Source organism: Felis catus, chromosome A1 (genome assembly GCF_018350175.1).
Source record: "Felis catus isolate Fca126 chromosome A1, F.catus_Fca126_mat1.0, whole genome shotgun sequence".
Lineage (NCBI taxonomy): Eukaryota > Metazoa > Chordata > Mammalia > Carnivora > Felidae > Felis > Felis catus.
The window spans coordinates 198,583,446-198,597,029 of NC_058368.1; the positions used below are offsets into that span (position 1 = coordinate 198,583,446).

Consider the following 13,584-nt stretch of genomic DNA (forward strand, 5'->3'; position numbering starts at 1 on the left):
GGGGTGCAAGTATCCTTTTGAATTAGTTTTTTAAAATTTATTTATTTTGAGGGAGAGAGAGAAAACAGGAGAGGGGCAGAGACAGAAGGAGAGAGAGAATCCCAAGCAGGCTCCACACTATCAGTGTGGAGCCCAATGTGGGGCTCAAACACACGCACCGTGAGATCATGACCTGAACTGAAATCAAGAGTCTGACGCCTAACTGACTGATCCACCCAGGTGCCCCAAATTAGCATTTTTAAAGATTTTATTTTATTATTTAAAAAAAATTGTGTTTATTTCTGAAGGAGAGAGAGGGAGATAGAGTGTGAGAGGGGGAGGGGCAGAGACAGAGAGGGAGACACAGAATCTGAAGCAGGCTCCAGGCTCTGAGCTGTGAGCACAGAGCCCAATGCAGGGCTTGAACTCATGTGCTGTGAGATCATGACCTGAACTGAAGTTGGATGCTTAACCGACTGAGCCACCCAGGCGCCATAAGATTTTATTTTTATGTAATCTCTACTTGGAATGTGGGGCTCGAACTCACAACCCCAAGGTCAACAGTTGCACACTGTACCAGCTGAGCCTGTCAGGCACCCCTGAATTAGTATTTTTGTATTCTTTGGATAAATACCTACTAGCACAAGTGCTGGGTCATCAGGTAGTTCTATTTTTAGCTTTTTGAGGAATCTCCATAAAGGTAGGTGATAAATTGGTATCATTCTATATTAATATATTTTATTGTGGTAAAATATTCATAGCATAAAATTTAACATTTGAGCCATTTTTAAGTGTGCAAGTCAGTGACATTAAATAAATTCATATTTTTGTGCAACCATCACCATTATCCACCTCCAGAAATTTTTCGTCATTCCAAATTCTATACCCATTTAAACAATGACACCCCTTTATGTCCTTCCGCAGTCTCTGGTTACCATTATTCCACTTTCCGTCCCTATGAATTTGACTATTGTAGGTACCTTGTATGAGTGGAATCATACAATATTTGTTTTTTTGCATTTGGATTATTTCACTTAGCGTAATGTCTTCAAGTTTCATCTGTGTTATTGCATTATCAGAATCTCAATTCCTTTTTAAGTCTGAGTAATTTTCCATTGTATGTATAGTCCACATTTTGCTCATCCATTCATACATCAGTGGACACTTGGGTTGTTTCCACTTTTTAGCTATTGTAAATAATGCAGCTTTGAACATGGGTATACAAATCCATTTGAGTCCCTGCCTTTAATTCCTTTGGTTATAACCCTAGAAGAGGAATTGTTGGATCATAGGGTAATTCTATTTAATTTTTTGAGGAAATGCCATACTGTTTTCCATAGCCACTTCTATATTCACATTGTATAACTATTTGTAAATCACAGAAAAAGAGAGACAAAGATTACATACCAAAATGTTAGCAGTGATTTCTGGGTTGTGAAATTATGGATTAATTTCCCCTAAGTATTATTTATGTATTGATAAATAACAAATTTTCCTAAAACTTAGCTCTAGAAACTATAAACACTGATTATCTTTTTCAGTTTCTGAAGGCCAGGAATCAGGAGGGGCTGAGCTGGTTGGATCTCACTCAGGATCTCCAGGGATGTCATGGTGAAGGTGGCACAGCGAGGGCTGCAGTCTCTGAAAACTGGACTGGGGCTTGGGGATTCTCTTCCAAGTCTCACTCCTACCTATGGCTGTTGGCAAGAGGCTCTGGCTCTTCGCTACACAAGCTTCTCCATAAAACTGATTGTGACATGGCTTCCCCCAGAACCAGTGATGAGACAGGTGCCTGGTTAGCTCAGCAGGTTGAGCATCCAACTTTGGCTCAGGTCATGATCTCATGGTTTGTGAGTTCAAGTCCTGCATTGGACTCAGTGCTGACAGTGTGGAGCCTGCTTGGGATTCTCTCTCCCTCTCTCTGCCTCTCCCCTGCTTGTGCATGTGAACGCGCACACACATGCACGTGCTGTTTCTCTCAAAATAAATAAATTAAAAAAAGAAGAGTGTGAATATCTGGAGGTGCGGCCTTCTTGCTGGCCACCATATCCCAATGATCTGTATTTTCTTCCTCTACCCCAACTTTATTGAGATTATAGTTGACATATAATGTTGTATGGGTTTAAGGTATACAACATGTTGATTTGATACATTTACGTATTGCAAAAATGCCATACAAAGCCATAACTAACACGTCCATCTTGTCCCATAATTACTATTTTTTATTGTAGTGAGGACATTTAAGATCCCCTCTTAGCAGCATTCAAGTATATGAAACAGTATTATAGTTAAAATTACCATGTTGGACATTAGATCCCCAGAATTTATTTAATCTTTTAACTAGAAATTATTACCCTTTGACCAATATCTCCCCCTGTCCTTTACCTGCCCGGTCCCTGATAACAACCATTTACTTTCTTTCTCTAAGTTCTGCCTTTTTAGTTTCCACGTGTGAGTGATATCATACAGTTTTTGTCTTTCTCTTACTTCACTTAACCTAATGCCCTCAAGGTTCATCCAAGTTGCTGTCAATGGCAGAATTTCCTTCTTTCTCATGGCTGAATAATACTCGACTGTGTGCTTAAATATAAATAAACCGTCTTTATCCATTTATCTGTTACAGCCACTTAGGTTGTGTCCATTATCTTAGCTATCAGGAATAATGCCGCAACGAACATGGGAGTGCAAATATCTCTTCAAGAATAGTGATCTTCATCACCCAGAAATGAGATTGCTAGATCATATAGTAGTTCTAGTTTTAATATTTTGAGGAACCTCCATAGTGGCTCCACCAATGTGCATTTCCAGTGTTCCCTTTTCTCCACATCCTCGCCAATGCTTGTTACTTCTTGTCTTTTTTGATGATAGCCATTCTGACAGGTATGAGGTGATATCTCATTGTGGTTTTGATTTGCATTGCCTGGCTGATTAGTAATGTCAAGACCTTTTCATGTATTTTCAACTTTAATTAAAATTCGTATCTGTGTGACATAAAAGACATACAGGAAAATGCCTATAGCCTATAAAACATGCCCAAGCAATAAAGGACAAAAGGACCAGTAAAAATATCAGGATTTATTCAACTACTGTCTGACTTCAGAAAGGGCAGACTGGTTAGAAAATGTTTTCGTTGAGGGACGTTTTACTACCGTCACTTAGCTGGGTTTTGCTCTGTCTTCAGTGTTCAGCTTGAAACAGAAGCCCCAGATATCTGATGATCTTGGAGGTCCCACAACGATTCCACAGCAGTGGTGAGCACACAGAATCCAGGAGGCTCCAGTGGGAGCTGGAGATAAACCTTCAAAGCATTTCTGGAGTAGCCTGCTGCCATGGTTTCCATCTTCAGTTGATCCTTTGTTGAGGACTGAAATTGGACAGTATTACTAAAGGAATAGGGCTAATGTTTTGTCTATAAAATGTACCTGTCTCTGGAAGAGGTAACACATCACCATTTTATTGCTCACAATTTAAAGATATTTAAAGACTTCTTTCAAAGTTTTAAATTACAAAACATTCATTGTAGAATGTATACAAACAAAAGTATGAAGCGAAAAATTAATCACCTGATTCTGGTAACTAGCAATAAATAGAGTGGTTGGGCTTTGGAGTTGGGTAAGCTTGGAAGCGAACTCTGGCTCTGACACTGATTGGCTATGCAATGTGGGGGGCGTTCAGAGCATCTAGGAGTCAGTTTCTTCATCTGAAAAATGTGTATACATTCATAATATCCCCAAACTGGAAAGAAACTAAATGTCCGTTATCTGGTGAACGGATATATGAGAGGTGCTGTGTCCATACAAAGGAAGATTTATTCAGCAAAAACTATCGACGTGTTATGGCTTCAATGGAACTCCAAAATGTTACGCTAAGTGAAAGAAGTCAGATACAAAAGGCCCAAGGACTGCATGTTATATGATTCCATTCATATGAAATGTCCAGAAAAGGCACATTTATAGAGACAGAAAGGAGATTAGTAGTTGCCTGGGGCCAGAAATGGAAATGGGGACTAACTATAAATGGGCATGAGGAATCTTACTGTGGGAATAAATATGTTCTAAAACTGGATTATGGTGATGATTGCACCACTCAGTAAAGTTACTAGAAATCACTGAATTGTGCACTTGAAATGGATAAATTCTATGATGTGTAAAATGTACTTCAATAAGCCTTTTTTTTTAAGGATGGGAGCTAGTCATCCCCCTTGTACTAGTCTGCACTAAAAAGTAAAAGCGTGAGTGGTAAGGGTTAGGGAAAGAAAGATAAAATCTCATCTTATGTTTACTGTTTAAAAGAAGATATCTGTAGAGCGCTCAGTGCCGGGTCTGGCACACGTAGACGCTTGAGCAGTTGCCTGGTATTATAACGGCTAAATATCAGTAACTATAAACAGTTAAAGGAAATATGATAAAATGTATTTTTCTTTTTTTTTAATTTATTTTTTGAGAGAGAGAGCACGCACGCGCATAGGCAGGAGAGGGACAGAGGGGGAGAGAGGGAGAGAATCTTAAGCAGGCTCCACACCCAGAACAGAGCCCGAGGCAGGGCCGGATCTACAACCAACCCTGAGATCAAGACCTGAGCCAAAATCAAGAGTTGGACAGATGCTTAGCTGACTGAGCCACCCAGGTGCCCCAAAGTGTATTTTTCATGTAAGTCAGGCAGTCTTGTATAAGTCCTATTTCTTGTCTTGACACCATTTATCAGCTTTTCTTAGGCATCCCATGATGACTTGGAGTATACCATATGGCTAAACATAATTTAAACATTTACTGATGGATATTAGTTTTTTAAAGCTTGCTTTGTAAATAACTTTGTTGAACATCTTTTTCTTTTCTTTCCATTTTATTTATTTATTTATTTATTTATTTATTTATTTATTTATTTTTAAATTCATATCCAAGTTAGTTAGCATATAGTGCAATGATGATTTCAGGAGTAGATTCCAGTGACTCATCCCCTATGTATAACACCCAAGGCCCATCACAAGTATCTTCCTTAATGCCCCTCACCCATTTAGCCCATCCCCCACCCACAACCCCTCCAGTGACCCTCAGTTCTCTGTATTTAAGATTCTCTTATGTTTTGTCCCCCTCCTTGTTTTTATAATACCCTCTAGTTCCATCCACTTTGTTGCAAATGGCAAGATTTCATTCTTTTTGATCGCCAAGTAATACTCCATTGTATATATAAACCACATCTTTTTTTATCCATTCATCTGTTGATGGACATTTAGGCTCTTTCCATACTTTGGCTATTGTTGATAGTGCTGCTATAAACATGGGGGTGCATGTGTCCCTTCGAAACAGCATATCTGTATCCCTTGGATAAATACCTAGTAGTGCAATTACTGGGTGATAGGGTAGTTCTATTTTTAATTTTTGAAGAAACTCCATACTGTTTTCCAGAGTGGCTATACCAGTTTGCATTTCTTTTTCTTTAATTCTTTCTTTTAATGTTTATTTATTTTTGAAAGAGAGAGAGAGAGAGAAACAGAGTGCGAGCAGGGGAGGGGCAGCAAGAGAAGGAGACACAGAATTCAAAACAGGCTCCAGGCTCTGAGCTGTCAGCACAGAGCCTGATGTGGGGCTGAACCCACAAATCACGAGATCATGACCTGAGCCAAAGTCAGACACAACCGACTGACCCACCCAGGCACCCCATCTTTTTATTTATTTCTAAACATACTCACAGAAGTAATAAATTCAGTAAAGTCACAGGATACAAATGCAATATTGCATTTCTATACAACAATAATGAGGCAGCAGAAAGAGAAATTAAGAAATCAATCCCATTTATAATTGTACCAAAAGCAACAAGATACCTAGGAATAAACCTACCCAAAGAGGTAAAAGACCTGTACTCTGAAAACTATAAAACACTGATGAAAGAAATTGAAGATGACACAAAGAAATGGAAAGATATTCCATGTTCATGGATTACAAGAACAAATATTGTTAAAATGTCGATACTACCCAAAGCCATCTACACATTTAATGCAATCCCTACCAAAATACTAACAGCACTTTTCACAGAGCTAGAACAGACAATCCTAAAATTTGTATAGAAACACAAACCCCCACTAGCCAAAGCAACCATGAAAAAGAAAAAAAAAAAAAGCTGGAGGCATCACATTTTGGACTTCAAGTTATATTACAAAGCTGTAGTGGTAAAAACAGTATGGTACTGGCACAAAAATAGACATATAGATCAATGGAACAGAATAGAAAACCCAGAAATGAACCCACAATTATATGGTCAATTAATCACACAGCAGGAAAGAAGATTCAATGGGAAAAGGTCTCTTCAACAAATGGTATTGGGAAAACTGGACAACAACATGCAAAAGAATGAAACTGGACCACTTTCTCATACCATACACAAAAATAAATTCAAAATAGATTAAAGACCTAAATGGAGACCTGAAGCCATAAAAATCCTAGAGGAGAACACAGGCAATAACCTCTTTGACATCAGCCTAGCAACTTCTTTCTAAATAATGATGCCTGAGGCAAGAGAAACAAAAGCAGAAATAAACTATTGGGACTTCATCAAAAAAAGGCTTTTCCATAGGGAAGGAGACAATAAAACTAAAAGGGAACCTACAGAATGGGAGAAGATATTTGCAAATGACACATCTGATAAAGAAAATATCCAAAATCTAGAAATAATTTATAAAACTCAACACCCCAAAGTGATAATCCAATTAAAAATGGGCAGAAGATATGAGCAGACATTTTTCCAACGAAGGCATACAGATGACCAACAGACACGTGAAAACATGCTCAACATCACTTATCATCAGGGAAATGCAAATCAAAACTACAGTGAGAGATCACCTCACACTTGTCAGAATGGCTAAAATCAACAGCAGGAAACAACAGGTGTTGGTGAGGATGTGGAGAAAGAAGAACTCTCTTGCATGGTTGGTGGGAATGCAAACCGGTACAGCCACTGTTGAAGATAGTATGGAGGACCCTCAAAAAGTTAAAAATAGGACTATTAGGTATTTACCCAGAGAATACAAAAATACTAATTCAAAAGGATACATGCACCCTGGCATTTATAGCGGCATTATCTACAATAGCCAAACTGTGGAAACAACCTAAGTGTCCATTGACGGATGAATGGGTAAAGAAGATGTGGTATGTATTCACACACACACACACACACACACACACACACACACACACACAAAAAAAATGGAATATTACTCAGCCATAAAAAGAATGAAATCTTGCCATTTTCAATGATATGAAGCTAGAGAATATAATACTAAGTGAAATAAGTCAGAGAAAAGCAAATACCATATGATTTCACTTATAGGTGGAATTTAAGAAACAAAAGAGCAAATGTGGAAAAGAGAGAGAGAGAGAGAGAGAGGCAAACCAAGAAAGAAACAGACTCTTAGCTATAGAGAACAAACTTATGGTAGACAGAGGGGAGATGGGTGGGGGGATGGGTTAAATAGGTGACGGGGATTAAAGAGGGCACTTTGTGATGAGCACAGAGAGTTGTATGAAGTGTTGAATCACTACCTTGTACACCTGAAACTAACTTTACACTGTATGTTAACTAACAGAATTTGAATAAAACTTATAAGAAACCCCACAAATAAATAGAATCACAGGATCTGAGCACAGATACATGGTTAGTGCTACTGTAGCTTGTCGTCAAATCACTTCTCAGAAAGTTTTTGCCATTTATACTGTGACTGACACTGTAAGGAATCCTGATTTCATCCCACAGGGACATGGAACACTATTTTTAAACCTTGGCTAATTTGATAGGTGAAAAGTGATATTGTTTCTTCAGTTGAAGTCTCTGGGGTTGGTTACTAGTGAGTCACCTCCTGAGGCTTGCATTATTTCTGTGAATTGTTGGCTCATGTCCTTTGTGCCTGTTCATCTTTTGGGATTTCGTTGTTCCTGGTAGGCATGGATGAATAGCCCACTGAGGACGTTAACTCTCCTTTGTTAAAGTCTTCCAGATTCCTTAGTTCTGTTTGATTTTACTAATAATGGATTGGAGTTTTAAACATTCACAGAGTAAAGGTCACTCTGTAAAGCAGATTTGTGGAAGATTCAGAGATGGACACAGGGGCAGGGGTGGAGGGAAAGAGACAACACTATATTCTGTGCCTGCTTTATAATTCAGCCCAAGTGAATAGATCCATATATGGACCCAATCACAACTTATTGTCATTGTCACAATTTAGCTCTCATGGCTCAACAACCACTTCCTAATCCAGGTAACGACTGTCACCTCCAAGAGTCCTCTGGACCTCAGGACTGACTCAGGATTAAACTGAAATCCAAGCATTGTGGTAACACTGTCCTTCCATTAAATTTATCCTAGGGCTGGGATCCTGACACCAAAAGATTAAATCACAGTTTGGTATATTTTTTTGATCAACAAGCAACTTGCTAAAAACTGTATTACTCTCACTATAGATCCACTGAAGATTGGAAATGTCACATAATCACTAAAGAATTTTTCAGGTAGATATGTATTCAGTAGGTGTAGACCCAGGGGGTTACCATCATTCATTATAAAACATCCATACTTGCTACAAAGGTTGCTAGCATAGGTAAGAATTTCTCCCTCTAGACCTGTGTTCTCTAAAAACATCTTGAGAACATCTTCCCCAAAATGATTTGTTAAACATGGAGGGGAAATGTTCACTTTTTAGAATCAGTGTTAGTAAATAGAAATCATCCTGCAGTAAGCCAGATGCTTCCCTATGACTCATTCCTGGTGTTTCTTCCATTTGATTAATGCCTAATTTGTTGTACTTGTTATCCAACTGCCTACATGACATATCCATCTTGATGACTAATTTTTGGCATCTCAGACAAGATGAAAAGCAAGTTTCTGACATTGCTCTCAAAGCACACCCTTCCCACACTCTTCCCCACTTAGTAAATGACAACTCCACCATCCCAGGTGCTGAAACCCCAAACCTCAGTTGTCCTCGACTCCCTCAACCCCCAATGTGATCTTTAACAAGTACTGCCAACTCCGTGTTCAAAATATATGCAGAATCTGGACTGCCTCTTACATTTCCACACTACCACTCTGGCTGGAGTAGTTAATTAAATATCCCCCTGAGTAGTTCATGTCTGCCCTTGTACCTCTTCAGCCTATTTGCACAAAGTTGCCAGAATGTTCCTGCTAAAATGAAGGTCTGATCAAGCCATCTCTCTGTTCAAAACCTTCCAGTGGACTCCAGTGTGACTCAGAGTAAGAAACAAAGACCCACAGTGGCTTCAAGGCTCCACATGACTTGCGGTTGATACCACTGACCACACTTTCTATCCCTCCCCATGTTACTTGCTCCACTCTAGCCACACAAGCCACCTTGCTGTGCCCTCTGATAGGTGACTCTAATGGCAGATTCCACCATGGCTTACTCTCTCACTTCCTTCAGGCTTTTCTTCTCCATGAAGACATCCTTCCCATCCTGCCTAAACCTTCAGCCCCCAATCACTCATGTTCCTATTCATGCCTTCATCTCTTTCTTCCACACTTCTCCCCAATATCCTACATATTGTGCTTATTTATCTTGTTTGTCTCCCCATCACTAGAATGTAATCTCCATGGGGCCAGGGATTTGGGTCTGCTTGCTCTCTGCTGTATTCCCAGTGCCTCACATATGGTGAGCACACCATAAGTATTTGTCAAAAAAGTGAACAAGCTTGTCACTGATACCTGCTTTTTTCCACCCATGATGTTCACCATCACACATAAGAGCATCCTTTCCAGACACTTAAACTTTTCTTCATGTTACCATTTGTGCCTTTTTTAAAAGAAGTTTTTATTTATTTATTTTGAGAGAGAGTGGGGGGAGGGGCAGAGAGAAAGAATTCTGAACAGGCTCTGTCAGCACAAAGCCTGACACAGGGCTTGAACTCATAAACCATGAGATCATGACCTGAGCCGAAACCAAGAGCCAGATTCTCAACCGACTGAGTCACCCAAGGTGTCCCACCATTTGTGCCTTTTACCAGGTAGAACAGAACTTCCTTCAAGTTTTCCACACCCCTCTCCAGGCTTTCCTCTCTATCTTCTTGACTAGTTCTGGGTCACATGACAATCTGTAGTCCAGTCACTGGAAAGGAGATGGGACCACCATTGGCTGCCATGGTTTAAGCATGATTTATTCTCTGGGACATACGGCTGCTGGGGTAAAATCAGGTTAATGAGGAAGAAGGGAATGGGTTTCATACAGAAAAATAAGTGTCTGCCATGTCCACTGAATCACAATTTCATGTCTGTGTTCGCAGCTGAGCTTCACCATCTTGATGAGGAGGGGTAAGTAGGTGTTCTGACCATTTTATGGAGGAGAAAACAGAGCCACAGAGAGATCCTCCAATATGTCAACATCATGCAGCAGGTCAGTGGCGGGACCAGTGTGGTCTACCCAAGTTCTCAGTTCTGGAGAAGCAGGATGCTTTGGAGAAGAGTACAGCAGTAATCAGAGCCCCAGGGATTCATTTTCACTATGCACAAAAGAACTATATGACCTCGAATAGGCGTTTTGATACCTCAGGGCCTCAGTTTGTTCATCTTTAAAATGAAAATAAAGTCTCTTTCTTGTTTTAGAGCTGCGCTTGAGCTGATTAATCATTAAGACTCTCTTCTTATCTGTTGAATTCCAGCTCAGGGAGAGAAATAGGAGTGAGTTGTTGGACTTTAAACTCTGCCCAGCCAGAAGAGAAGAATTAGATTTCTTTGTAATGATCTTTAAAACAAAACAAAACAAAACAAAAACCCTTTTGTTCTGAAAACAAATACATAAGGATGATCCTTTTAACCCTCAGTCTGTTCTTGAAGATTTCCCCTTCAGTGTATCTCTAAATCCTTCTAGTTCCAGCTTTGACATTTGAAGAACAGGTATTCCTCGGCAGGTTGTCTGTTCCTCATTTGGAAATCAATCCCCTGTGAATGCACAGTTGGAAGCTTCCATTGCAGAGCAACTTCATGGAGCCAACTGCAGACGCATTTGTAGCTTGAGAGCTGTGATACCCCCGTATCTTCCTGGCCAGGGTCCTAGTCCGCACAGTTGCCGGGCAGCAGTCACTCCAAATTCTACTGTTGGCTTCTCATTCCCATGCATCATTCCTAGCATGTCACCTGCCTGCGAGATTCAAGTTTTTTTTTTGCTGAAGGAGTGGCTTTATGAGGGCCACTGGGAGGGAGATGGTTATTCAATAATTTACTGAACATCGCTACTGAACATCGCTTGTTCAGCTCTGTGCCCATATGAAGCATTTTCCAACCTTCTGACTTCATAGATCTAGATTTTCCTTTTCTGCAGTGTCAACTTGCTATTTAATAACTCTTGACTTTAGGATAGAAATTTAAGGTGTTCCATGTATTATCTCATGGGATTTTAGAATTAAGAAACATTAGGTAACTCTCATTAGATTGTTAAGCTTGTAAAGAATGGAATTGGGATCAGATCCTAGGATTCCCAGGCTGCCTCTCAAGTGTCATAACAAGTGCTAAAATTTAGGTGCTTTCAAAATAGACATTTATTTGTACCTTTAATCACCCACTATTAGGGTCTCGGGTACGTCACTTCTAAAAAACCCGGGTGGGGAATTTTGCTTAAAGAGAGCTGCTTACATATTTTAAGCCAGGGATTGGCGAACTTTTTCTGCAAAGGGCCAGATAATAACCATTTTAAGATTTGTGGGCCAATATAATTTCTGTTACAACAGTTCAATTCTGCATGGTAGTGAGAAAGCAGCCATAGACCATACATAAACAACTCAGCATGGCTTGTGTTTCAATAAAACTTTACAAAAACAGGTGGCATGTTTCCTTTGGCTCATGGGCCATTATTTGTTGACCTCTGATCCAAGCTTGGTGCTCTTAGTACCATGCATTCTTTTATGTCCTGCTTTCAAGGGCATTGGTAAAAATAATTCTCTCTGATTTTCTTGGTCAAGTGGGAAAGTGAAATTGTTTCACAAAATAGTCATCCCAATACTCCAGAGAAGTCTGCACATTCACCTCACCAATATATCCCACAACTTTTTCTTTGGTTGTCAAATGATCCTTTATTGAAATGTTTTCCTTTGTAGTTCTTAACTAGCTGGGTATTATACTGCACCACTGTTGATGTCATCTATGATGTCATAAGGGTGGCAGCCATCAACATTGCAGCCCACTGACTGAGCAGTTCCCAGAATCTCTTTCATGGTTCTAGAGAGTTCTCTGGCTAAAGATCGGTGCTGCATCTGTCGGGCAATGTTGACAAGCTCATCAAAAGAGGTATTTTCACTGTGCTTAATATTTTTGTGCTGCTTTCTGTCTCTTGGCGGTTCCTTGAGGGCTTTGATAATCAGGGCAAAGGCAGAAAGGACCACTTCAATCTGGGCCTGTACGTTCTGAACGGTCATTTTCATTGTAATCCTCAGACCCTTCCAATCATTGGTGCCTTGGCAAAGTCATCACCAACCTTTGTTGGAGACAGATCCTGGGAGCCAGTCTACTGGGCCAGGGCAAATGATATGGCACCGACTTCCCCACTGGTGCACTTCAGGTATACAACTTAGATTTCGTTGGGGTCAAACTTAGGCATGGTAGAGGTGGCTGGTGTTGGGTGAGCCCAGATGCAGGACAACTGAAAACAGTTGCACCTTCACCTCACCTGAGCCAAAAAACTCTTTGACAAATTTGACAGAAATATCATAGACTTATAGAATGTTAGTGCACAGGGATATTTAAGATCATCTAGTCTTAAACTCCTCATTGTACAGGTGGGGAAACAAAGTAAATTTTTCAACCTCCCATCTAAAATAAGTTCAAGTAGGGGCGCCTGGGTGGATTAGTCAATTAAGCATCTGACTTCGGCTTAGGTCATGATCCCGTGGTTTGTGAGTTGGAGCCCCGCATCGGCCTCTGTGCCGACAGCTCAGAGCCTGGATCCTGCTTCAGATTCTGTGTCTCCCCCACCTCGCACTCCATCTCTCTCTCTCTCTCTCTCAAAAATTAACATTAAAAAAAAATTTTTTAAGAAGTACAGGATATACTTGGAAGACCAAGAACTGATGAGTATAGAACTTAATGTGTGGTTCAAATATTGACATTTCTTTGCCAAACAAAAAAACTACAACATATAAAAATGCATCCTGATAACTTTCTTTCTTACCTTAGTCATATTAGAGTTTGTTGTTTCAACAAGACATTGTAAAGGCTTTTAAAAATATCAGGCAGAAATATATGAAAAGCTATCTTATGTTCCCAGACTTGAGCAAATATCTTCAAAATGTTGCCCCTCTGGGTCCTGACACTCAACAACCTCTTGTTTGGATGTAGCCCTCCCACAGGATGCCCGAGCACCTGGTGTTGCGGTTGCTGTAGAATGCAGATGGCATGCTCACTTCAAGGGCACTCAGGGGACTCTTAGGGAGTCACAAGGGATAGGGCAGTCACCTGAGAGTAGGAACAGCAAAGCTGTCACCACTCCTAGACCCACAAGGCTGAGCAGAGTGAGCAGTAGAACCTGCAGTCATGAAAGGGAGCAGTGGCACTCAGTCAGTACTCTAATTTCTGTATTAAACTCTTCTATTTAGAGTGATGCCCTTTTCCTGACTC

The 13,584-nt window shown here is 40.1% G+C and overlaps 1 pseudogene; it reads right to left on the reverse strand.

Moving 5' to 3' along the window:
- Nucleotides 1-11,560: 11,560 nt before the first annotated feature.
- Nucleotides 11,561-13,147, reverse strand: LOC105260990 (annotated as a pseudogene).
- Nucleotides 13,148-13,584: the final 437 nt, after the last annotated feature.